Here is a 27,200-nt window from a genome sequence, read left to right on the forward strand (position 1 = left end):
AGCTATTATATCCATCGTGCAACGCAATTACGGGATCGTTCAGTTTCGATGGATTTGGTGTCGGACTTAAATGACTCTTGCCCCTTCCGAAACTCACCGCTGTATATAATATACAATGTATATTATGACCACGGGGAATCGAACGGGTCAAGCAAAAGCAGTGGAAAGCCGCCGTTTTATTCTCGGGGCGGGTGAAACGCGTGGAAGAGATCTCGAGTCCTCGCGTAAACAGATCTCAGTCAATATCCAGCCACTTGACGCGTTCTCGTCGCTTGCTCAACAAGTTACAACGGTACATTTCGATTTGTATCGTTTCATTTCGGTCTTAGCTCACCACCGACGCGGCATTAATGCACTTTCCTTTTGCGCTCTTAATAATTCAATAAAACGTTTCGTTTTCTATCTTCTCGTTTCTTTTTTCCTTTGTTGCGCGGTACAAAATCTCGTGCTTCTGGCAGCGGTTAATCCGCGCAAATTGCCGCTGCGTATCGTTTCATTACTCTACCTCGCGTGTACAACAAAGCCCCGTAGATTTCATATTATTCCAAGCTGTGATATCACGATGCACTTTTCCCAGCTTTCGATAAAGGGGCTTAAAATCGAAAGAATTACACCCGAACGAAATCGTAACGTTATCCCTTAATTCGACGTTAACGCGACTATCGAAATCTGTCAGTTTTCATCTATCGCGTCTACGGTGGATGCTTAGAAATTTTATTTATCAGCGTCGCCTTTCACGGACGATTACGCGTTCTGCTACGATCATCGATAACGATATCCATTCATACGGCTGACCCATTAACGTCTTTGCCCTTTAGCGGCGGAGATCTCGGAAAATCCTCTCGCCGCTTCACGAAACGTAACAATTTTGAGCTCGTCAACGGCGAAGGACTCGAGGATGGAAGGGCGCAGAGACGCGAGAAACGAGCAAAAATACGGCGAAGAAAGGAAGACAGAGACTGCGGAGGCTATGTCCGATATGTCCGCATCGGATAAGGCTTCGTTTCTATTGTACAATTTTAACAGGAATAAAGGGAGGGATAGCTCACGAGAGAGAAAAAGAGGAACAGAGAAACGAAGGGAAATAATGGGGAAAAGGAGGGAAAAGAGAACGACGAGAGTAACGTAAAGCATTCTCTCTTTTTTCCTAACTACCCCGAGCTCCTTTGCTGCTTCTGCACTCCGTTCAGCACCCTCTGACGAGTCGACCTCGCACCGTCAGTGTCAGTATCGACTGGGATACCTCGTGGAGAGAACAGCAACGAGGAAGGACAGAGGGTAGGCGAGATGCTGAACACATACAAGTGGAGCGAAAAGCACGGGGCAGATAGGGAAGGGAGTGGAGAGGGAGAGAGAGAGGGAGAGAGAGAGAGAGAGAGAGAGAAAGAGACAGGGCCGTTCGTCGATGCTCGGCGAGGGTCGTGCACAGTGCCGTGCATCGGACGTATCTATTTCGAGAAAATTCTCGGCAGAGATCCTTCTCTATCCGATCCTTCAGGATCCTAAAATTTATACAGATTAAATAGGATACAATCGATGTTTATGGTGTTTGCATCTTCTTCTTTCACACCACTGGCTATTTATATAAGAGTAACGATAACAATAATGTTTCTCATCGCTACGAGAGAGAGAGAGGGAGAGAGAAATAGAGCTTAAGGGAAGCTATCTAGAATCGAGATTCCATTCTATCAAAAGTTTCGATTGGATAAGCTTTTGATTCGCTATGAATCTGGATAGCGAACAGGACGAAAGGACGGAAGAACGGAGTAGCTTACAAGTCTGTCCGCGCGTCGCCGCCTCGAGGTTTCCACATGGTCTCGCGTTCTCTCGGGGTAGGCTCGTGGAAGCTCGGAATAGTTCGGAGCTTTTCGTAGCCGGTCCTGTCGGTGCTGCCACATGGCCGCGCGTCGTGTTTTGCGGGCTTCGCAAGCTTTCAGGGGCGGCACCTGGCTGGTGGGGGATCACGGTCGTTGTACACGATCGCGCGAGAGAGGACGAAAGCGAGCACGAGCGAGAGAGGATAGCGGCGAGCGGCGGTGGTTACGCGCAGGGGTGGCGGCGGCTCGGGTACGTTCGGTCGACTTCGCAAGTCATCGCCAGCGTCTCGCGTCGGGGCTTCCACATGGGTTGGTATTGGCTCCCGGGGCGCAGGGTGGCTTGTGCGGTGGGGCTCTAACCGGAGAGAGACTCTAAGCGTCGAGTATAGCGAGCGAGGCGGCGAACGAGCGAAAGAGAAGAAGCGGCGGGCACGGCAGGAGGGAGAAGAACGAGCGAAGAGGGTCGAATGCGCGAACGAGAGCAAGCAAGAGGGAGAGATACGGCTCGCCACAACACCCCCCCGTCCCACTTCTCCTCCTCCTCTTTCCACCCTCGGAACGGGCAGAGCGTCAGTGCTAAGGTGGGTTGCTCGGTCGGAACATTGCCAGAGAGAGAGAGACACGTCCTGGGAGTGCCTGCTGCACCGACACGACTCCCTGGTGCAGGACCCGCAGCGGTGCAAGGATCGAGAGAACGCGCGCATCGAGTGAGTGAGTGAAGTGACTGACTCTACTGTGACTGATCGACACGCGCCTAACCACGTACACGCGCGTAAGCACGCACGCCAGCAAGATCTAAAGGGAAACGGAGCAACGGCCACATATAGACGTACGTGCGGTGACGGGAGCGAGAACGGGAACGGGATCGGGAACAGGAACACGGCGAGCCAGCTGCCAGCATTCGTATTTGAGGAAACGGAAGGAACGGAGGCAGCGCAGCTTCGCGGTGAGGAGACGCTAGATTTCGGTGGCTAAGCTGCTGCTGCTGTTGATACTACTACTACTACTACTACTGCTGCTGTTGCTGCTGCTGCTGCTACTCTTGCTGCTGCTGCTGCTGCTGCCGTTACTGTTGTTAGCAGTGTGTGGTGAGAGTACGGTGGCGTGGAACGCGGTGGGATTCTTCACGAACGAGCAAAGTCGAAAGCACGACGAGAACAAGAATCATGAAAGAGTCGGAGCGGTGTTGGAGGCTAGTCGAAACGATCGACACGGCTGAAATAGCAGCCTTCCGTTTGGTTGGCTAGACGCGGTGCACGTATGTACGTATATATCGCGGAGAAACGGACAGAAAAGGTGGAAGAGAGGGAGAGGAAGGAGGAAGAGAAAGGTGTGTCGAGGAGACGAAAGTCGGTAGGAGGTCAGCGTGGCTTCAGGGTGGCGGTGGCCGATAGTGATGGTAGTGGTGGTGGTAGTGGTGTAGTGGTGGGTGCTCCGAGCGGTGAATGATCGTCGTCAGCCTCGTGGAAGAGGCGGTCGCCGCTTATGCGGGCTGCCGCGCGTGCTGTATCATCGCCAGCGAATGATTCGAGTCCGCGGGCGGTAGAAAGTTGGTCGGATAGAAAGAAAAGAAAGAGGAAAAGGAGGAAGGAGCAGGGTGTCGTGGTCGCGGTGGTTCGCAGCGATCCGGTGGATCCTCGAATCGGGATCGTGGTTGTCGCATCGCATCGTAAGGTGCAAGTTCGTGTCGAAGGGATACGAGGAGAAGCAGGCAGAAGAGGAGGCGGAGGAGGCCGAAATCCGCAGTCGTGGAGCTGGCGGCTGGTAGGAGCCGTTAGATCCCGCCGGTTATGGCAAGTTGGATCGTACCGTCGGATTTCTGCCGTAGAACCATGACGAACGCATCGTCGCCCAAAAGAACGAACAGGTTGCGAACGAACGGCTCGAGCGTGATCAGGACGACGGTCTCAACGACTCGCAGCACGCTGACGATTACGACGAGTACGACCAAGACGACGAGGAAGAACGTGGCAGAAGTATCGCAGAGGAAAACAACGCAGTCGATGAAAACGACGAGCCTGATGGGGAAGGGAAAGCTTATTATCGCTAGCGGCTTGCAGTCGATGTTGATGATGATTCTAGCTCGTACGCTCATGCTGGCAGTAGTTGTAGTAGACGGCGGTGCTGTAGTAGCTGGCTCGTACGGTCTCGGGCCATCGAAGGCCTGGTAGCGCGTAGGTAACGCGTGTCGTACGGTGTCTCGTTACTCGTTAGTATCAGTGCTGTTGTTGTGCCGTCCGGATCTCTTCTCGGGGCTATTATCGTCTATCTTACCTATTGGTGGTGCTGCGTGGTCCTCTGGTGGGTGTTGGTGTGTTGGTGTGCCGTCTACCGATCCCTCGTGTGACGGGTTAGCAGGTCTGCTAGTGCCGGCCGGCCGGTTCCTCGTTTCGATAGCCGCGTACCCGCAGTGCGGTCGACTCTCGGCTAGCTACGAGGGCTGGTATTCGCGCGCGTCTCGGTGACGGTCCCCCGGTGACTGGCCACGACCACGACCACGACGACAACCGCGGTTACGTCTTTGGCTTGACGCGCGACGCGTTTACGACGACGAGTACCTACGACGCGACGACGGTCACGGCGGCGGCGGCGACGGCACCGGCGACAGCAGCTACTACGACCACGACGTCGAGTACGTGGGGGATATGTGCGGGTGCGCCACGGCCACGCGACGAGGACTGGGGACTGCTGCGGGTAAATCGGCACGGCGCACCAAGTCCTCGTGCTCCCTACACAGCAAGCCTGGGATACGGTAGCTCGTCCTTCACCGTTACTCCTCATCGACGCCCGCGGGCAATGTGCCCACCCGCCGGCAGAGCAACGTGAGTCTACTTTATTTTACTTTCCTCTCTTTAGACGTTCCACTTGCACCGTGTCACGTTGGACTCGTTAGGCCTCGCGTGTTTAACCGACTCTACACGTCATCGCCCATCTTCTTCAGGTCCGTGTTTTTCGATCATTTCTACTCTTCTTTTAAACTCGGATTTTTAGTCATCTTCTTAATAATGGTTTTGTTTAGTTCGTCTTGGAAACATTCAATCCAAGCGTACAGCCTTTCTCGCGAACGTTTTAAATTTACCATGTTTTTGTTCGCGTATGGAATGACGCTGACTATGTATATTTACGTACGTGTTTACGTTCTTCGTACAACATATTTTCGTTATTGTTTCTTCCGATCAAACTTTCAGCTTTTGTTTTGTTTTTTATTTTCATAGGTAGAAATATATGATCGTCCTCGCTGGAACGTGTCAATGAACCCCTTACAATGTCCAAAGCGAAGCAATTGCCCTTAATGTAACAATAGCAAAACGCCAGAAGCGTTCCATTTCCACGAATAAATGAAAAAGTCGCGACGACGGAAATTTCGCGACAATTGTACGGTCGTGAGATGTTCAGAACGCATGTGTGAATTAATTTAATTAGTCGATGTGAATAATTAAGAGTGTTATTGTTGTCACGTGTTCGCCCTCGCGAGTAAAACAAAAGCGTATAATTAAATTCTTCTCCCCCTCGACTTTGATAGGGTGGAACGTTACAACGTAACTTTTCTCGTTTGATAGACAAATAATCGCATTCTTCGGGACTCTCCCTTTTAGACCGTTCCGGTTACCGCTCCGCCTGTGCAATCGCTTTTGTAACTCCAATCTTAAAATCTAACAGAACTTTGTGCACGGATCAAGGTAACATTCCTTCTTGCCATTCCAAAGAAAAATCAAAATTAGCGTTTCGCGTAGGTACTTGCTGTTCGCTAAGGAGCTTCCTCTGCCGTTCTTCTAATTAAAGATCGACGTATACGCTAACGACTCGAAAGCGAAAGCGTAAAAATATCGTATCACTGTAGGCGAAGAAAGAAAGACATTTTCTGTTGCGTTGGAAAGAAATTAATTCGGAAAACGAATTGATTGACGACTGATCGACTCGAAATCCTAGTTAAATACAGAGTGGAAATATTTTTTCTTATTTGCAGCGCGTCTTTACCCAAGACGACGAATAAATTGCTTCCTCTCTCGAACTTTTACCAAGGAAAGCCATCCGAAAGCTCCTATGGAATCGCGCGAAAACGTCGGAGTGCTTTCAAGGGGTGCCGTGGTCCTGGGCGTAGTCCTCCAGTTTCTCTCTCCCTCTCTCTCCCTCTTCCTCTTTTTCTCCCACCATCCACCCCTTCTCTCTTACTGTCTTTCTCTCGTGCATCCTTTTCCCTCTGGGTATATCGTTCCTTTCGGATATTTTATTGATACTTTACGTTCTGTCAACTTCTAAATGGAAAGGATCCGAGCGAAATTTTTTAAACGAGAAACCATCGTTCCCACTGTTTCGTTGCGGCTCCGTTCTCCTAGTTGCGACGTTGCGCGGTGAAAACGACGCGACACGGCTGCACACAGCCGTCGAACAGATAGTTTTTGAACGTGCGAATCCGTCACGATTAAAATTTCCGTTTGCTTTGCTGACAATATTTGCGATGTATTCGTGTGACGTGAATTGACGCGCGATCTGTGGAACAGTATTTTTCATTGGTCCATTGACAGCACGTTCCTCTGCAATGTAAACCGTGTTTTAACTTGGCGAACGGGATCGCGCGCGTGTCCCGTTGTAACTGCTAAATTAACCCGGCCATACTTCGGTGAACGTGCTTTAATCCTCTCATTTGTTCGTGTTATCGTAAGATAACATTTTGAATCACGATCGTCGATAACGGTGTTTATTGCGACTGATTTACCGATCGCGCTACCAATCACCCGTCATTCTCCTAATATCGATCTTTCCATGCGAATCATTAACTGCTACCGTAAACAAATTCCCCTACCGTCGTGTGTTGTTTTCAAAAACAACACGCTGCTGCCATTGACAAATTCTATCGCCGTTTGTCTGCTCATCGAAATTTCTATACCTTATCCGCGGAATGTCCATCAAATCTACCGTGCAAACGTTCCACCGAACATTTATGCGACCAATAAATACGAGCTGATGGCGCGCCCGAATGTTTCGTTCGGATGTCCATGAATCTCATTGCTCGTGAAACAAATCCATTCTCTTTTTCCATTTTATTTTATTGCTCTTTCTCCTTGATATAGTGGTTTTCGATACTACGCGTCAGAATTATGTATATACGAGCAAGATGCGTCGTATCCGGTTAGGAAACAACAATGACTCGAATTCTATGGTGATTTTGAAATTTTCGCGATAGCCTGAGTTAAAGGGATCGAAAGCGTTCGATCAGCGTTTTGGGGTGGAGGGGCGTTTCATCGTCACCGCGACGTTTCCGGATAAAGCCTGACACTTCCTGGCGTGTCAGGCGAACTCAGGTCTCTATAGATATGCAGGAATAGCGAATGGTCAAAACCTGCTGACGTGGTGGCACTTCCGCAGCGCCCCGATTCGATGTCATTTTATCGGCGAATCCTTGATTAAAGCACTCTATCCTAGCGCGTTACCATTCAATTTTCGATGAAACATCGGTTTTTCAGAAGCCGGTATTATCGTATATCCGCGACGAAAGATATTCGTTTATCGTTTTTTTCATTTTCTTTTTTTTTCCAGTATAAATCTTCAATCGTAGATTTTATTCGTTCAATACGTTACATTGCTTGGTCCATTGTTTTTCTATTCTTCATGGCATATCTTACAAACGGAGAAGCGGTCAAAATGATTAATCCTACACAATTAAGTGGGACGTAAAGGATGTATTTGGAAGAAAATGATTAATGAATAGCATTCGTATCTTTACATATTGGCAAATTACAAGTAAAATTTGAATTTATTCAGTTACAAAATGATTAAGCGTTTCGTAAGAATGCAACTTTTTCAGAGAACGACGATGGGAATTATAAAATGTCGATACAAGAAACACCATTAAGGGCGAGAGGACTGTCATCGTCAGTCAATCGTCTCGCCTAGGCACGACGTGAACGTGATTTAGCGACCGGGATATATTGATATTATTCAAATTTATGATCTACCCGTCATGGTTCCATACAGGGACGAAATTTACATTCGAATTAACATCTGCCTGCACCTCTGCGGTGTTCAGATTTCCCGTTGGCTCGTCACGTTCGCCAAGGTTCTTTGCGTGACGTGAAACTTCCTTTCTTCTTTTGACCCGATGCCAGGTATTTCGCGGGGAAAACGCTGAACTATCCGGCTGCGCTTGGAATTAATTCTTCAAACTTTCCACCTTTTACCGCGCGAATATTAATTCCACCCTATATACCAGGTCGATGTACAAAAAGTCATCCATTCGTGTTTCTTCACCGTGGAATCGCGTTAGAGAGAAGGATCTTCCCTCGCGAACAACCGAAATACGCTGAAGCACGCGCTTCATTCAATTTCACAGCTTTTCGTAACGGGGTTACTTTCTTTCTCGATAAGTCGACAATTTTTAGCCAACGTTAATTGTTATCGTAACGAATTTCTAGTTGTCAACGTGTAGGATAAAACGCGCTAATAATAATTTTATTGTCGTATTAGTAGGAAGAAAAGCAGAAACGCAGAATTAGAAAGCCCTATCGGTTGACCAGGTTCCGTGAACGTGGAACGTGTCAATTTTCATTCGTATGTTTTAACATGAAATCGAAGATAGCAGATATTCCGTAGGTTGGCAGCCACCGTTAAGTTATATGGAGCGTTTAATCAGGTTACCGGCTGGCAACCAGCAGATAAAAATCGAGCCAGTACGGGACGAGCAAGAAGAAAGGAAAAAAGAATCGATTCGCGACTCGTGGCCTACTCCGGCTAATCTACGTCGAATTTACGATGATTTTTTAATCGGCTTCGAATTTTCTACGATCGTGCTGTTTGCTCACGCAGGCGACCAACCTGTAACGCCTACTTTTATCGCTTGCTCTTCCATTCGATTTTCTATTTCACTAGATTAACACTGCCGTATTATCGTATAATCCGGAACGACTACGATTCTATCCTCTTTTCTCCTGTTTTCCCGTCGAGCATCCCCAGGTTGAAACCTTTCGAATTTCCGTTTCATCGTCCGTATAATTCGCGGTTCCACAAAGTTGACGTTGAATTTCTCATCCGGATAGAATCGCGAAATTAGTATTCTTAAGGATGAATTTCGTTTGTTTCTTTCACCTTCTTACTTATAAATATGGCGGGAAAGACAGGACTACTGTACAGGATTTATATAGTAAAAGACCTAAGTAACGAGTTCCTATGTATTTCAATTCGATCGAGGAAGCCACATTATGCCGAATTACGCTCACTATCTTTATACATAGAACGAGCTGTAGAATTAGCGCACGGATCGGACAGAACAAAGGTGCAATGAAATCCGAATTTGACGCGATTGAAATTAATGGAGTCCAGCTCGATCGCCAATCAATTTGCTCTTCCTCTCGGATATTTTTGAAACGTATTCGCGACGTAATTCTGTTCCGCAAATCTTATCGGCACGTCGTCAATATTTTCCCTTGCGATAATATAACGAGATAATTTCTCATTATAATTGCAAGATTTTGTCGCAACTAATATCGCGAGACGTTCGTTAAACCTGAGTCGTGTATCGTGCCGTGCTTCTTTGAAACGAGGAAACGATCCTGCGTGATAATATGGGTGATTTAATAACGGGAAACGAGGCTGCCAATAATTAATAATCGAGGCGTATTTTTATCGGTTTTCTTTTTTTTTTTTTAACTTAGAAGGTAGCGACTGGTGCAGCTAGGGATACAGGTTAAAGCGACCGAGTTGGTCGGTCACTGTGAAGTGGTGGTGTTACCACGTAACCAAGTGAACCGCACCCACCGCACTGCTCCATTTTCTTACTCGAACGTAATTGAGTGATAGAGTGCGATGCTGGAATACGCGGCGGCTCTAACTCAACCGAGATATTCCGATGGATTTTCGTCCTGCAGACAGAGGAACAGAGTTTCGTTAATTTTTTCTATGCCTTGAAACGAAGCAAACAGACCAACAGACTGACGCTTGTTACCTACAGTTCTTTTTTTTTTTTTTTTAATTACGTGTATCAGGTTGTAGAAAATTTGTCTGGCTCCCTACCATTTCGCTTATTTTCCATTCAAAACCGTTTGTTCCTCGTGCAACTTGTTCGATACCACGTTGAATGTTCAGCCATAAACTGGTCGTACATGCTTTAAATTTGTAATCTCACGATTTGTTTTGAAGTGACGAGGTTTCAATAACGTAGAAATTTTCATCGCGGTAACGAAACATTTGATGCCGTTTGCGAATCGTGTTGGCGTTTAGTTTAACACAATCCGCGTCAAAATCACAGCCATTTGAAACTGGGCGTGGCTGTAGGTATCGATAAACTTTCGTTTTCGATCTCACCTGGTTCCCGTTTCCCGAAAATCTTGTTATATGTACGTACTCTGTCCTCTCAACCCATCGGGATGGAATGGACTTTAACGGCTGTGTAAGCGTACACCATTTTTCCAATCAATTATTTTAATAACAATATTTTCCAGGTACCTTTCCAATGATTAAATTTCACCGCGTTCACATTCGTACGTATGTACGTGTATGTACGGCTGTATGTGTCTATATAGTTTAACGTGTTGACGTTATAATTAGCGAGATACGCGACCAAGATTATTAAACGTCCGCGAAAATATTTAATTCTCGATTTAAACGTGCACATGCCAAACGTAGTTATTTTTGGTATCGAGTGTTACGCACGCCGCATTTCACTCGTGTTGGACGATCGAAATGGCCGAAGGCAACCAAACGTTTCCGCCGGAAGTAACAACGCAGGCCAGCCAAAGTGTTTCGCGCGCAACTACCAGCAGATTCCTCGAAATTCGTACGAACTCGCAACGTGGCTGGTCGGTGTATGTCGTGAATCGCGAACTTGGGACTCGCTCGTGAGATCGCTGTACCGTCCAATAAAAAAAAAGTCGCGAAAACACGAGGGAAATGGCGAGCTCTTGGAACTCCGCCGCGAAATCATCAAATTGCTTGTTTAACGAGTCGAGTATGTGTACATAGCGCTTCGTTTCCTTGCCTCCTTTTATCGATCGCTCTCGAGCGATGCACTCGAACCGCTATCTGAATGCGGGTATTCAAATTCGCGTTGCTCGCGCAAGACTCGCGATACCACGGGCTAAACTTTCACATTATCCGTTACTTCCGTCTGTATCGTCGAAAATCATGGCAATATTTTCTATACGAATTGCCAGTGTACTTTTAATTATTTCGACCTTCGGTTCCTCTTAAAAAAGATTGAGCTTATTCGGTAGGGTTTGCACGAATTTACGAGTTCGGATCCAATTTTCCATTGTCCCGAGGGAAAGAATAGCCGCGGCTACGTGCTATTCACGCGAACTTCCCGTTCGTTCGTCGAACGTGACGCGAAGCGGTGGCAACTTTCAGACAACACACCGTTACATTCTTCGTTTTCTTCCTGTTGTGTAAATGCCGTCTCGAGACTCGCTTCGATAGAAGGTTTAAGGTTTCCAGATAGGTAACAGACACGGAATTATTCACCAGAGCGAAGATTAACTGTTTACGAGTGCGCAATGTATCTATTTTTGCTTTAAATTTGCTTTTACTTTAGGGGAAGCATATGGATGTTTAATTCAGACGAAACAAGTGACGTACCGATACGTTAAAGTCTTCTTGGAAATTTCTACGGACAATGACAATTTTCATATATGATTCTATGGTATTTTTAAATACATGTAGTTAACTTTTCTCATTTCTATTTGTTGCAATGTACTGCTCATGGTAAGTTCATAGTTTTTGTTTCAACTTCTACGTATTACATATTACTCTGTCCATGATATTATATAAGCTAAGTTATAGAATTATGATAATTACGTTTCTCATAGCGCATTTAGTAGTTTATTTTCAGATGTAAATCGTTAAAAAGTTCCCCATAACGAAATGTGGCGAATTACATGCAAACCGTTTAGTTTGCTGAAACGTCCTACCGCGATCTACAGTTGCTAATCATTTTCTATTCTGATGGGAGAAAAAATATAGATTCGTAAATATTGCATACTATCCTTCACATGCAAGTTTTAGTCGATTCGTATTATCGACAAGGAATGTTAATAACGAACGAATGTCAATTTAAATAATTTAATAAATACACGAATTAATGGTTAACTAACGATCGGAAGAAACATTTACTATTTCCTTAAGGAATCAACAGATGTAAATATCATGTGAAATTTAAATTGTTTATTTAAAATATTATTAAATGATATATTAAAAGTACAGTACAATTTTTTTTATTACTACTGAAATTGATCACGTATTACAACAAACTTCACTCTAACGACCGTATGTCTGGTCATGTTACTTTGTTCTCCTGTTGGTTGTTTTGGATCTATAGCCTGATACTTGTCTTCACGAATTGGTTAAAAGCGCGAGAATTGGATTTGGGAGCTTGCAAAGAAAAGCGAAAACTCGCGATTGAAATTCTTGCAATCAGCAAGAAAGATCATGGTATCGTTTATGCCAAGCAAACGGTAACATGCTCAGAGATCTGCGACATGTTTTAGCGTCTGATGGAGAAGGTTAATCCTCGCGTAGAAAAACGGGAGTACGGAGCAGGCTGCATTTTTCATTTTGAGGTCAGTACCGATTTAGTGGTGACTGCAGGTTAAAGCTGCTTTCGAAGCTAGTATCGTTGGTTGCGATACATTGCGCTGTGAAATTGCGTGGTTTTCTCTGCCATTTAAATTTCACCGTGCGAAACGTTTGTTTTAAACGGTTGCGTGCCATTTTTCGGCTGTCTCTGTGGCCTACTTTTTACTGAATTCTAATTTGTTTCATTTAGAGCGAATACAAATTAATTCTTCTATCGCCACGTGCTTAGCTTGCGATTGGCATACATTTAACAGTTTCTTCTTTGCGTTTATCCTAACATTTAAGGACGAGAGATCATTAGATACTTTGTCGTCTCTTTAACCGATCGAAGAATCGACGCTTCACCAAATTTAGTGAAACTACTCTCGTCTTTTAAGAAATGTGACAAAAGAAATTGATTCTTTGGCATCTTGCAGTGTCTTTTCCCCTTTAATTGTACGCGACAAACGTGCAAAAATAAAGACGAACGACTGTTCGCAGGATTTGGAGAGAACATTCTTGAAACGTTTGTCTTGCAGGAAATGAAAAAAAGGTAGTTTGATTTTTCCATCTCCTGCGGTATCTTCACCCCTAATACAATAGTTGCATACCTACAAGAATTCGATGTAAAACGCAGGATATCGGCGGTAGACAAACGAACGACGATCAAAGAATCTATAAAGACGGGGTTGATCGCGGTTGTATCGAGGACGTTGATTTTCATCCGGTCGTGGAAAGTATGCACAGACTGCATTTTTCATTTCGAGGCTATTGCCGGCGCAGTCGCGAATGCAGGTTAAAGCGACCGAGTTGGCCCCTCGCTATGAAGTGGCAGTGTTGCACTCCGAGGCCAAGAGAACCCGTATCCACGGCACTGCTCCATTTTTCTCTCCTTTCGCCGGTTCTCTGCCACCGGCCACCCGCGCACACCGATGGACATCACTTTGTAATGCAAATGTTTCGCAATAATAATTTCATCCATGCATCCTCCGTAACATGGCCACTCCACGGCGAGTATTAAGCGTCGTATGTGTTGTTAGCCAGTTGGCGAAAAAGAAGGAGAAAGAAAATAAATGGGCAGGGGTAGGGAGCACGTATCACCGCGGTGACCGAGTCCGGGGAAAGCAAGGAAATTAGAAAATAAGAATTTCAGAGCAGCCTGTGGCGAGCCTCTCTCTCCTGCAAACCACTCGGTCACGCTGCTGACTGGTGCATATTCGTGAATGATGCACGAGGGACGCGCTAAAAGTAAGATACACTCGTCCGGCGAAATTGTGCGATTGTTATTTTTTAATGAGCTTGTCCAGTGGTGACTTTAAACCGTGAACTACTTCTTCGCATGGTTACATGAAGCATTTAAACAGTTGTTAACAGAGAAGTTTCAGCTTGACGATCGTCCACGAGATTTCTCCACCATTAGTCGACATCGTCTGATTTCCTCTGGATATTTTTTGTATCAACGAGAGATAAGAATTATGGAATTAATCAAAGGTAGTTCGATTATGGACTCGTTGACAGGTGTTCGTTCGTAATGTGCGGAAGCTGTGCTTTGCCTTGGAGAATCTCCGGTGGAAATAACGTCACCGTACTTGCGTGGCTGATTTGTTATTTAAATAGAAGCTTCACCGTGATACTTTACACAGTTTTTACCGACCTGGACATCGCGCTATCTCTGACACCACTTTTTCTCAGAATCAACGTGACCGAATTCGTATTTGATATTCGGCGATTTTACTAAACGTTAATAGTTCGTGCGAAGCCTCGGTGAAAATTAGCGAATTAAAATTGACGCACCATTGTAGTAATTTAGCAGTGTTTGCCTCCCGAGCAAATTCACTTTGTAAATAATCGAATGTTTGCGCAAGTATGTTCGTCTTCAAAATTCATTCCTCTCGATTTCCAATTTCGCTAATTTCAGCCGGTGGATATTTTGAAAATTGAGTTTCTCGAAAACAGAACCGCGCGTACACGGTAAAGGTTTTCACATGTTATTTTCAATTTATTTGCTGTTGCGGAAAGTCATCGCTGTACCACCTGTTACAGGACACCCCCGTAGATCGATAGACAGGAAAAACGAGATATTCTCGATTATTGTTTATCATCGAGCGATCGCGCTTCAATAAAACGAGTCGACCGATATTATTGGGTGTTGCGCGTAGAAAGTTGTTGCTTTATTAAAATGGGCCGCCGCCGGTGCAACCGTCGGAGTATTAACGCGCAAATATTGACAACGCTATAAAAAGAACATGGAGTTCCATTTTTAATAATAAATGCTACCTTCGCTGCTAATTTCTCCGGTTACACGAGTATCACGCATTTATATTCATCTAATCGGGAAGATTGAGCGTGGCTGTACTTTCATTCAGAATTTTCAATCGTGTTATTGTTGCAACGCACGTGCATAGATCTCTGCTCGTCCGTCTTTCGCTTCTCGTTGATTTTACCCTCTGCTTCCCGTATTACTGATCCCGTGGTTAAACACTAAATCATGAGCGCGTGTTCAAACGCTTTAAAGGATCCTTTGCCTCCTGAAATTGTCGAGAATACGTTTCTGATTCCATTTCAACCCTTACTATCTCCCTTTCGTTCTTCAATCGTTTACTCTGTTGCATGTACGAGGCTCTTTATCCTTGTCAATATGAAACGATTCGTTATCGTTAATCGTGATTAGAACGTGATAATTTAGAATTTATGAACGATAAATGGATTTAACAGCATTGATTTGCGATTGAATTGTATGTTATGCGTATATTTCGTCGACTTGCGTTCATCAAACTCACTTTTCGCTAGCGGTGTTTCAGTTTTCTGACAGATATTTATAAACGAAACACGGAGAATAATTAAAGAGAGATGCGAGGTCGCGTCACGACCTTCTAATTGTTAGTACACCAAGGTCCGCGGGTATGAAAACTTTCGGTCGTTGAATTCAGTTACCGCGTGGTTTTAATGGCGGGCCACGGTAGACGATAACCGCTTATGGTTTCGCCGTGACGATGGCGTGGTCCGAATCGCTTAACGATTCGAAACTTTATACGCGTCTAGATTGTTATTCCACGCCCCGGAATCGACGGGGTTCATTGGACGCTCGAAGAAAGCTTTCCGGTTGAGCGATGACAGAGGGACGGAAAAAGGGGGCAGAAAAGAGGAGAAAACGAGCTGCAAAAAATTGTGCTCGTTAAGTACGACGACCTCCATTTGTCTCGCTATAAAGAGATTTTATGGCCATCGAGCGGGCTGTTTCAGGCCTTGAATTATTTTTAATAAACGATCAAAAATCGATACCTGATCGATCTCCAATGGACCGTTTCTTTATTCCGTAAAGTGTGGGTCTACATTTGTGTTACAAGCGATAGCGGAGAAAATTAGATGGGCCAAAATAGAAGGAAAATCAAGAATAAATTAATCGCGTTGCAATTTAATTTGAAAAGTTGCCAAGTGTACGTGTATCACGCTGTTGAACTTGATTTTCTCGTAGATGAAGTTTCCAATGCAATTACGTTATTCTTGATTTTCGTTTCATTGTGAACCGTAGTCTGTGCGATTTCATTAGTATCGCGAATTTAGGCCGACGCTGTGTATCAAATATTTTTCGATGCAAGGTTCATCGCGTTTAATTCCGCGGTCTGGTCAGAATTTCATCGTATACGAACGAACAAACGCCTTGCGGAGGAACGTCGGTTTCAATTTCCCTCCTGTAATTGCAATTTATAACAAAACTCGTGGGCTCGATCGCGAACAAAACGCGGATGATTGCACGGTTTTTCCATTGTCCAGCAGAGTAGCGGCCTGGAAGAGCGAGGGAATAGAAAACTTGAGGCGCGTAGCCAGATAAACGGACAGCGCCGAAAATAAAAGAAGGAAAAAAGATTAGCTATTTTCGGGGGTTGATATGGAGGAGAGGGGTAAGATTCGAGGGGTTGGAAATAGAAGGCCGTCGAAGGATACGGAAAAAGGGAATTAGCCAGCGCAGTGGCCCACAAATCCGGCGCTCAACGTCCGCGCCATAGGAAGAAAGTAAGTACTTTAAACGCGGCAGAGTAAACGCAGCCATATAATAGCGCGAGCGAATAACCTCGAAAAACACAGGCTGACGTAGAATTCTTCGTGGAAATCGAAATGCGACGAGATTTTAAGAAAGAATACGAACATTCAATGTTTAACTATTTATCTTGCCATCTTTTTTGCGATTACACTCGTTAAATCTAACTATTTATATCACTGAATACTCTGAAAATCATGGAAGATACTATGCGCAGATATTATTCTAATAGAAATGAAATTTGGAATTAAAATAGTAGATACTAGGACAGCTGCTGATATTTAGGTGAAATAGAACGAGTCTCACGACTTTTCTTTTTTACTTGTTTCATTATAACTTTATTACTCTATTCGCGTCATTGTAATTTCATTCATTCGCTTTTATGGCGCGAAGTAAAATTTATTAGAGTTCTCCAATAAATGTAACGGGTAGCTGTTCTAATACTTATAGCAACGTAGTTGTATAATTTTGCTAAACGTATTAGGTCATTCGAAAAATTTCTTTCGTTTTATAAGGAAATAATGGATGCACAAGATTTTCCGTTTTATATTATTTTATCGAATTACGTATGATCCATTTTGTTCTATCAAAATAAAGATCACAACGTTCGACAGATTAGGTTTCATGTTTGTATGAAGATGCATCGTTGTAGAAGACGGGTCTGTAAAAGAAAGACACTTTTCGGACAACCTAATATTATAGTTATAGCAACGTCGGTAATGTAATTATCGTTTATAGTAATTTAACCGTAATCGTATATTCAGTCATCGCAAGACAGAGTGATAATTTGAATAATCGTGATAGAATTTCATCTAATAAAAGGACCTGTATCTTTTAGACGTTAAAAATCGTGTTCCTTCGAATGGCAGCGGATTGACATCAGGCGAAACAGGATAGTTCGATCGGTGTATCTTATTCTCGATTACCCGCATGTTTGCATTGAGGGCACAATAGCCCTCGAAGGTTGATCATCGGGCTTGAAACATTGAAGAAACTTTTCACAAGGACTTTTCCATGAGCCTGTTAAAGTTTCGAAAGTCCAGTGTGTAAGGAAACTCCATTTACCAACTGGATCTCGCTCCAAGTTACCATTCAAATAGTTTTTCTCTTGTTTCTTTAAGAGTTCCACGACTCCGGAGTCATCTTTCATCTCTCTCCACGGGACACGTCCCTCGTGCTTCGTCTTCTTGACAAAAATCTCCAGAGAATTTCTGCAACCGTGTACATCTTGGTAGCTAATTTGCATTAAAGGGAGCAACGCTTCCACCGTGTGCAGCCTTTTTATTTACATTTCGCGGTATCACGATCAAGTCCCAAGTTATTAGCGTTAACCATCGCTTCACGTACCAGTGCCTTCTTAAAGAAGAATATTTTTCTCTCTAAAATAAATTGGTACTGCGAGACGTTCAAATGCGGTTAAACCAGGATCAAATCTCAGCGTACGCCAGGCTTGAAAAGCGATTGTGCAAAATCATTTCTCTGTAAAACTATCGATAACAACGGGTTTCGGGTCGTCGAACGATGAGAATTTTGCGATGTCGCGCGAGCCACGCCCGTCATTAACGTCGGAATTAGCGTCACATCCATGGCAAGCTTTCCAAATTTTGAACAACAATTTTCCAGTGAATCGTTCGTTGGCCGACCGCGTATTTGCTGCTCGTCACTCATTCCAAATACGATACCGGATCCTCGCGGATGTGTGATACGAACGAGCGTGGTCGAATTCGTTGTGAATGGGCAAAAACACTCTGCTAGATTAAAAAATATGGCACCGGTCCAATAAAACGGCTACACTTTCGGCTTCTTTTCTTCCATTTGGCAGGTTCCAACGGTCGTAAAAATTCGTCAGGGTTGGTTGGAAGGGACGTCAGATCCCGAAAATTCTTGTCATTTTTCCGCCCAGTGAATTCGTTGTCACGCGGAAGCATTCTTTTCGATATCGACTCGGCAACCACGATATCTTCTCTCATAAATCGCCGTCGATCTTTAAACCCGTCATCTATTTTCGGAGCTCGTCGCGAAACTTCCCCGCGATGTCGCCGACACCACGCTTTTTCTTAGGAAATTACCTTTCCCTCCGATAAAAAGCGGATGCTCTGTTTGGATAAATTCCATGACGGATATCGACGGATATGTCAGCTTTGACAGAGACACAGTTACTTTCTAATCGAGTTCTTTGGACTTTTTTCATCCATTTCAAGATCTATCTTTCCCTCCGTATCTCATCTATAACGGAAGAAATTCACTAAGTGAGCATACATCCAGAGTAGTCTGAATTCGTGTAAAACAATTAGAAAAATCAGCGATCTCGAGGAAACTTGCAAAAGTTCATGTACTTTTGCTTTGTCCTTTCTTCTACTCTTGAATGTTCTTCCTTTTCATCTTCTTTCCGACCATTTTGTCATTCAGCTTCAATGGTTTGAATTTTTGTGCCAGTTAATCACCGTGGCACCCAGTCTTGCGCGGGTTTCACGCGATGGAATGAACGGGAACCATTCGAGAGAATAAGAAAGTGGCAGACTTTCCTGATGAACTATAGAAATGTCGGCTGTCGGATGATTCTCTGCTGCTCATTTTATAAGAATCGCGATCCTCGTTCATCCCCTCTGATTTCTTCATGCACACGTACTCGCTTATTTTATAGTAAGACACAGCGTTGTACGAATTTCTTTATTCAGATTGTTCGGGCTATTTTCAAACAAAAAAGTAGCATTCTCATCTCAATTCCGAACAAGTCAGACGGACAGAATATTCTCGCAAAGCTCTTAAATATTCGTTTATCGTATCTAGTACACTCGATCACTGCCCAGCTAACGCGTTGAACTATTAATCAAAGATAAAATATACAATTACGTGACATAGAAATACAATCCTGCAAGACGTCCACAATTTTACGAACGTTTCTGTCCGAAGAATATTAAATAAATTACGTTTTGTCTTAGAAAAGTGAAGTTTCTGCATACGTAGTACTAACCCACATAATATCAGTTGCTTGTTCTATTGTATTATGTTATACTAGATTATCATCACAATACTAGATGAAAGTCTTTTAATCAGCGAGAAGAACCGCGCAAAATCACCTCTCTCCGGTCAAATACGTTTGCTCGTTGTTGTATTCGTCGATCATATCGCGAGGCTTCAGGCTTCGATTTTTCCTGCCTCCTTTCAAAACGCAACGAAACAAAAATGTAACCCAAAAGTCATACTCACTTCTCTATTCTCCGTGTAGTACGCATGTTTTAATGGTCTCTGCATTCATATTTATTTCCTCTTTCGCTTTGGATGTATCGCGTTACGGACCTGTCGAGCGTGACACGGTTCGGTTTTTCTTTTTGATAGCGCATACGCGTCACACCCTAGATTTTATTTTTGTCATCACGCGATTTTGTTTTTTCATCCTCGGGAATTTTGCATTACTTTTTGAAAAAATCGTTGTCCCCCATGGTTACCGAAATACATCTGCTTTGCATACCGCGAACGAATGCACTGAGGAAATAGCGCGCAACGGTGAAATCGGATTCGCGCAATCAGCATATCGCGTTGTGCTACGTGAAATAGGACGCACCATCTATTTTAGAAAATATCGCGGATAGATTATTTCCTCGCCTCCTCGCGAGTCGTGTCGCCTACGGTGCACTGGTTCCATGTTCCGATCGACGCCCCCTTGTAAAATTAGTCAAATTTTGAATAATTGTTGGTGTACAATTATTATGATATCGCAGATATGTCGTGAAAGTTGAAGTCATCGAGAAGGCACGGTTTGCTCGCATGAAAGCGATCATTTTTTTGTATTTGTTGTACCTTAGTCGGTGAAATTCTGTGCTCGCGGAAGGTAAGAGAGCTACTACGTTCCTGTACGCGTAGGGTCGGTCAACTTCTCGTAAAATCGAATTTCACGATTAAGGACCGGTGACTGTTTTCGATCACAATCGCGAGCCTGGTTGTCTCCGACTGTGCATTTTTCAGTGCACTTTAGCGGATGAAAGTCTGGGTCTTTGGAGGCAAGTGCAGCAGGGAAAAGTGGTTTTCCTTCGACTACCTTTGTTATGCTGTCGTACTCCAAGCATGGTTTCTTTGTTACGTGAAAGCTTCTGTAATCTAGTTAAATATTTCTTTTCAGCTATGGTACGAATTTGAATCGGTTCTACCATTTTCACGGTTGTCCCCAACGACGGCGTTCGCTGGCGATTCGTTTGTGTTTGAGAACTTTTCCCGGCGTTCCTTTAAGCAACCAAAACACTGAATTTGAAGTTAAAACTAGTAGTACTACGCAGGATGTCCTAGTAATATTGGCACAGCCAGGAAGCAAGTGATTCTAATATGAGAAAAACCGAGACGAAGATATGGACTAAAACTTTTTCGTGCAAAGTTTTGTCCTCGAAATATTTTCCGGCATAAATATCGTAAAAAAGACGTAATTTTCAAGATCCACGTTAATAATACGGGAATTATTCGAAACGTAGTCCATGGTATTGCGTATGCAATTTCAATTATTAGATTGTCGTATAACTTCCGATCGTCAAAATATATACATCTACAAATCTGAGTTACAACATCCTCTTAACCTAATCTTACGTCACGTCCCTCCTATAAAAATCTTCGTATATATCACAAAAGGGGATATTCGCGTCCCTCCTGCGGGGTTCTAACATGATCGCCAGCACATTATGCATACACGATACAACTAAATTGGATGAACGAGGATGATTCATGCCCCAACTAGGGGGTTTCCGGGAAATCGTAGTTCGCTGGTCGAGAGTCTCGGCGTTTTCTTAGCGAATAGCAGCCACTGGTGGACAAAAAGCGCCTAGCTTGGGAAATTTATCAATGGAAGTAAGCCGCGCCGCTGGGGCCTCGTAAATACTCTACCACTCGCGTCACTTGGCTGAAACTCCCTGTAGGTGTGTTACCCGCCGGGATCGTTCATAATTCACATCCGATTTGAACAAAGTTTTCGAACTAGCGCGATTTGCTTAATACACAGCTGTCCTCCTTTTCACTGTTTCTTCCTATCTGCTCTGCCACGTGTATTTTTTCCCTCTCTCGGTTCCTGTTCTTCCTTGTTCGCATACAAACACACGCATATCTCGGCGGTTAATTCAGTCCCCATTGGAAAACTTTTTAATTCCATCATCGGCTATTTCGCTGCTTTCTGCCACGTTGTCTCTACTGCAACTTGGCGTCGAACGGATCGATGCGCCAGGCGTGGTACACGAATAAAGGGTGCGTAAACCTTTCGTATATTTTCGTGCAAATGGATTTCTCCATTTCGATCTGTCGATCGTTTGCTCGCAGATTGGTCGTAAACGTTGAATCGTGTTAGTATTAGATGATATAAGCGATGAAATTTGTATACCAAAGTGCGCCAGTAAAATCAGATTAAACGGCGTTTGCTGTTCGGCTGTTTGTAGATAGTCGACATAGTTGTTATTTATGATAAGAATGATAGATTACGGATTGTTGAAGTATTCCGCTGCCATCGGTGGTCCGCGGAGTAACTTGAAATTTCGAATTGACAGAGATGGAATCGTTTGTTTCGACGACGCTTCTTGTCGGCTTCTTATTGAAGTCCTGGCCATGTATGCAGTCGTATAAATTTACCAGGCCAAGAAACTATCTTAGAGTCTTGAACGGACGCTGTTGAGAAATTTCGATACTTCGTCAACATCACGGAACGACCGGTTAATCGTTATCAATATCCGCACTAACGTACAATTAATAGAACCCTCCGGATTATGCGTTTGCCTGCTTCGATTAATCACGCCTCGCATTAAATCCAGTTTTACATAATCTGCTTAGCCTCTGCTACGTTTCTCGTAGCGCCGAACTTCCAATTACTTTTTTACACGGAACGCGTTAAATGCCGCGCGAATCGATCGCGCCGAAGATTTTATCGCTCTACTCTTTTAACGAACATATTCCCCTCGTCTTTTAATTAAATTCCTCGAATCGGCGAGGCAAGTTTTCGCGTTCATGGCAGCTCGCACGTACTCCTCACTCGCTTTTGCGCTACAAGTCTCATTTGCTCCTTGATCGCAATTTCGTGTGCAAATCTGGCGAATTATCGGGGCAGCGAATCGAACCGGGCGCTGGTCTTGGAAATTTCCGTCCCTCGTAACGCAGCCGTGATAGGACGAGAACAATAGCTGTCCGCGGGATAATTAATTATCAAAATTGTGTATCCAGTGTATGAGTTGCCTCCTACCAACCACGCTGGCAGCTTACTTGCCGCAAACTTTTACTTACTTAAACCACCCCTTTGCAACACGCCCTTTCCACCGACTTTACCCACTGGTTGTTGGATGATTTTAATTCATGGCTGTACTTGTGCCATTCCTGTCCCACCCCCGCAAGGAATATTAACGGCTCGCTGAAAAGGGGGTAGAATATTTGTAAAACTATGCATAGCCCAGGGATACTTGATGGGGGCATGCCAGCGTGCGGGTGGAAATATGACGAGCTTCCAGGGAAAATACCCCAGGCTGCAGCAGTCGAGGTGAACTAAAAGCGCTTCAAACTGCATGCACACCTCTGTGCGCATATCCTGTACGTGCGCGCACACATGCACACGCGTCGTGTTCCGCGAAATACCAAAGACAAGAATTGCGAGACAGCGGTGTGGTTTCTTTTTTCTTTTTTTTTTTTATAATACTAAAGGATTAAAGTACCTCGGCTAATTAATGTGGCCTCTTTCGTCGGCGGTTTAAAGTGGCGTAGGGGCAAACGAAATAGGAGATAAGCGATGTTGGAAGATTGATGGGATAAGATGCGGTAAACTGCGCCCCTCGGTATGTAGAAGCTCGATGTCGGAGTTCTATCCTTCGTTATCCATCTTAGGAGATCAGGTTTATTGGAGGGGGTGTCTGACAAGTAAATGTTTAAACTTACATGACTCTTTGTCACTTCGTATTATAGCAGCGACTCTGACAATAAACGTTACGAACGAGTTACTAATAGTATTTTGATGTTTTCAGGGATTAAAATTACTCTTACTTACTTTTACTTACTTACTTTACTCTTACTTTTTGCATATGTATATATACATATGTAGGCGTGTACTTATAAATATCGAATTAAACATGTAGCCCTGTAGATACTATTGTACCATGTAGATAAAATAACGTAAAGGGATACAGTGATCGCAGATATTCTTGCAGCTTTTGGAACTATTGGGCTGGTAACTAAGTGATTGCGGATTTTGTCATTAGGCGATAATGATAAAATCCGCAATCACTTAGTCGCCAGCTCAATACGATTGAATTAAACAGAAAGCAAATATTCGTGCGTATCGACACGTCTCGAAAGATTAAGCTCTCGCGGATATTTATTTTATAAAGGATTTAAGTATGTAAGAATCCTTCTAACTCACTGCGCGAAAATATACAAAATTTTGAATTGCTAATAATCGTTGTAATATTTAATATACTCGAATATTTAAAGAGTGAGATAAATCTTTAGTTAAATTAGATAAATCTTCAATTTTCTGTCTCTACAGTTTTCTTCGTAAAAATACGATTTTGCATAAACGTCCGCGATCTGTTCTCGGCTCTTTCACGTCCCAAAAGATTGTTTTCACGATTCCAGAGAATTGTTAATCGACAAAAGTTACACAGTTTTTAGTCGAAGAACTCTGGATAGGAGAAAATTGAATCGAAATGAAGTTCCATCGAGCAACAGTACGGTTTGAACACGCAAGATTGAAGGAAGATTTTTGGGAAGAATTGCCATGGAGACCGGCGTCCATCGAGACTTTCTATAATTTAACAGCGATTTGAAGTTTGATCGCACGCTAGAATACTTGTTCGACGTAGCAGTGCTCCTCTTTAACCCCCTTGACACGTTTTCGCAGTCGATTCGAGGCAACGGCCACTCGCTGCACGTGGAAGCCGGCTTCCGAGCTTTTTACCCCGGGACAAATTCTGCGGTTTCCCCGGTAAGATTCTACCTACAAAAGCTACGCTCCTTTTGACAAACTTCCAATCCAATCGACAAACGAATCGATCGACCCGGCCGGTTCCTGGGGATATTCAATGGCCTGTCTCGATTCAGTCCTTTTGTCGTTTTCTTTCGTTTACCCAGCGCCGCGATTCAAGCGTACAATACTTTAGCAGAATAAACTTCGTCGCTCCTATTACGTGAAATTTCCAATCTAATTGCACGTTATGTTTCTCCGTTCGAGTACAGCGATCGATATTCCTTCAATTTGGTCGTCGTATCCATTCGTAGTGGATGGGAAATTCGTGTCTCGTGTTATGACTTTTCGTTTACGTCATCGTATATTTTTCTAGGTTTATTTTTTATTAAAAATGAAAAAAAAGAGGGAAAAGGAGAAAACGGGCACGAGGTAGTTCGCCCTCGTTGCAAAATCTGACCTGGTTGTTCATTTCGTCGGCGCGAAGCGCTCCTTGCAGATTTACTGCGCGAATCTCGCGGCCGCCGGAAGTGACGTTTGCACATGCACGCGCGATTTATTTTCCAACGAGAGAACGAGCAGCCCCGGCCCCCTCGTCGCTCGCTGGCGTCCCGCCCTTCGTCACGCTGAATCGACCAGCCGCGCGCTTTGAACACCACCCTCTCCACGGTTTCGTCTTGATTTCTTGCTTGAGGTAAGCCTTCGTCGTGAGTCATCCTGATCGCGCGCTTTGATGCTGGTCACGCGGAAGTGCAAATCCTCCCGGAACTATTTTGCGGACGGGAAAACATCCAACCCAGATTTTGTTTGTCTTTACGATACGCCGTGCCACGTTTGAAGACGGTCGACGAAGAAGGTGATGTTGCGCTGTTCAGGTTCGTTAAGCGGGCAAATAGAATACGCTTCCGGGGACCACTAAGAGAAAACGAGCGTTGAAATCATGCCAGAAGAGTAATTTTATCTCGTTTGGAATTGGAACGAGGCAAAGAAACGTACAAAGCGGTAGAACCGAAGAATCTGGCCACTTTTAACGGTGTAGTAAAGCGACGTAAAATTCGCAAAGAGTCAAGAGGAATTCACGATCGTTGAATTGTCGTGCTATGTCCACTTGGAACGTTCTGCAATGTTATACATATTCCTGCTGCCCCTCCGTTGATCGATCAGTATCGGATAAAGTCGGGATTAATAAATGTACTTGCCAAAAGCAACAGAAAACAAAGTTACCATATCGGCAAACTAGCCGAAAAGTTCATTTCTATTCGAAATTTTCCAACGCTCAGTGGAATAAACCGGAAATATTAGTTGTGAAAAATCCGGCTGGAATGTTAAATTTGTTTAGAACGATTGATCACGCGCTACCGCACACGTGCGCCTCCGTTTAATGCAATTTTGCGTCAGATCGTAGTGTCGAATTCTTCGATTTGTTTTCCCAACGAATCCACTGTGCTATCGTCTGCAACGGATATTTATTCGCTTGGAAATCAATGTATATTCATGTAGCAGATCGAACGATCGTGTTTCCGCGGCGATTTTCGCAATTGTTCACTTTACTACGAATTACCACGGTCTCTCCTCTTATTGTTTGTCGAATCTCTGTTTACGATTCGCGAGATCGTAGACGTTTTCCAGTCATAGACGTACGTAGGTGCAGTGGCAGTGGCCAACACGACCCCATTCAAGCTCATTTGCCTCTCCCACCCGTCCATTTAGGTTAATCAAGGTCTCTCGGTTCGGCCACTTGGTAATTCGCTTAATTAGGCGGTGGCTACAGGTTAATGACGTGGGCGTCACCGTGGCGTCGGGATTTAGAGAAGGAGGTGAGGCGTGTACAGGGAACAAAACAGAAAGAAAACTGTCGGCGGAAACGCGAGCACGCGTCTAAAATCCTAGAAGCTTTGTGTCATGTTTACCCGACAGAAAAAAAAGAAGGATATAAAGAGAAAGGAAAAGATGGTGTAGGGGAGGATGAAGAGAAGCATATAAGCAGCGACGGAGGGAGGAAGCGCGCACGAAGAGGATAAAGAGGAACTACGACACGACGTGGACGCGCTAGACAAAGGAACGATGGAAAAGAAGAAGCAGAAACATCCAGCCTGTATTATTTTCCAGGATGATGAGGGCGACTGCTAACAACCGAGCTGGTTGCTTTTTAGGAGCTGCTGCAGGCTGCCTGAGACAGGATGAGAGGACGAGACGTACAATTAGTACCAGCTCCTCCCTTCCCCTCGCTCCTCCCCCGTTCCTCTGTCTGTCAACGATCGTCAACTAGCTGCTTTCGACGCGGCACTGCATCGACCTATCGACGGATCTTCCACCGGTCCATACAGTCGAAGGGTTATGGGCTCTGAATCACCAAGCCGATATCGCTTCCTGTAGGTTAACTGCTGTCTCGTCGTTAGGACGCAGGGGAATTAGTTCGACCCGAGCTCTCGGCCTTCGAGTTTCCGTGTGGCAATGGAAATGAAGGGACGGAATCGGGCACAGTGTTGTTCAGCGGTTGGCACTTGCGAAATGACTTGCGTGGAAGACGGGTCATCGTCTTTGAGGATCGACCTACGAACTGCTATTGGTTCAAGCGAAACTAGCGGCGCACGATTTCCAAACGCACTTCCACTTTGTTCCATTTGTTGGAACGTATTCGTGGCAAAGATTCGTCGGATTTTACTAGGATTCGGCACGGTCGAATTCACGAGCGAATCACAGAGCAAATATATGTGGGATAAAAGCAGCGAAATCGGACTCGGAAGAGTCAAGATGGATAATTCTTTCAACGTTTACTTCGCCATCGCGCCTTCCTCACGCTTGCTTGAATTTCTAAGTAAAGGCTGAGGGAAGAAGGAAGGAAGAACAGCTTTGTGGACCCTGTCTACCCTTATCGCGGATTCCAGGC

At 44.5% G+C, this 27,200-nt stretch overlaps 1 protein-coding gene across 1 annotated transcript in view; it reads left to right on the top strand.

Moving 5' to 3' along the window:
- The first annotated feature begins 1,677 nt into the window (after positions 1-1,677).
- The window catches only part of LOC117212052 (acetylcholine receptor subunit alpha-like 1), a 163,028-nt gene continuing 137,505 nt past the window's right edge, over positions 1,678-27,200 (top strand). Inside the window, exon 1 of the mRNA XM_033456512.1 lies at positions 1,678-4,639. The gene's annotated coding sequence lies outside the window, so the exon portion shown is untranslated. The remainder of the gene's footprint in view (positions 4,640-27,200) is intronic.

The sequence above is a fragment of the Bombus bifarius genome, unplaced genomic scaffold, assembly GCF_011952205.1.
Source record: "Bombus bifarius isolate JDL3187 unplaced genomic scaffold, Bbif_JDL3187 scf7180000008274, whole genome shotgun sequence".
Taxonomy (NCBI): domain Eukaryota; kingdom Metazoa; phylum Arthropoda; class Insecta; order Hymenoptera; family Apidae; genus Bombus; species Bombus bifarius.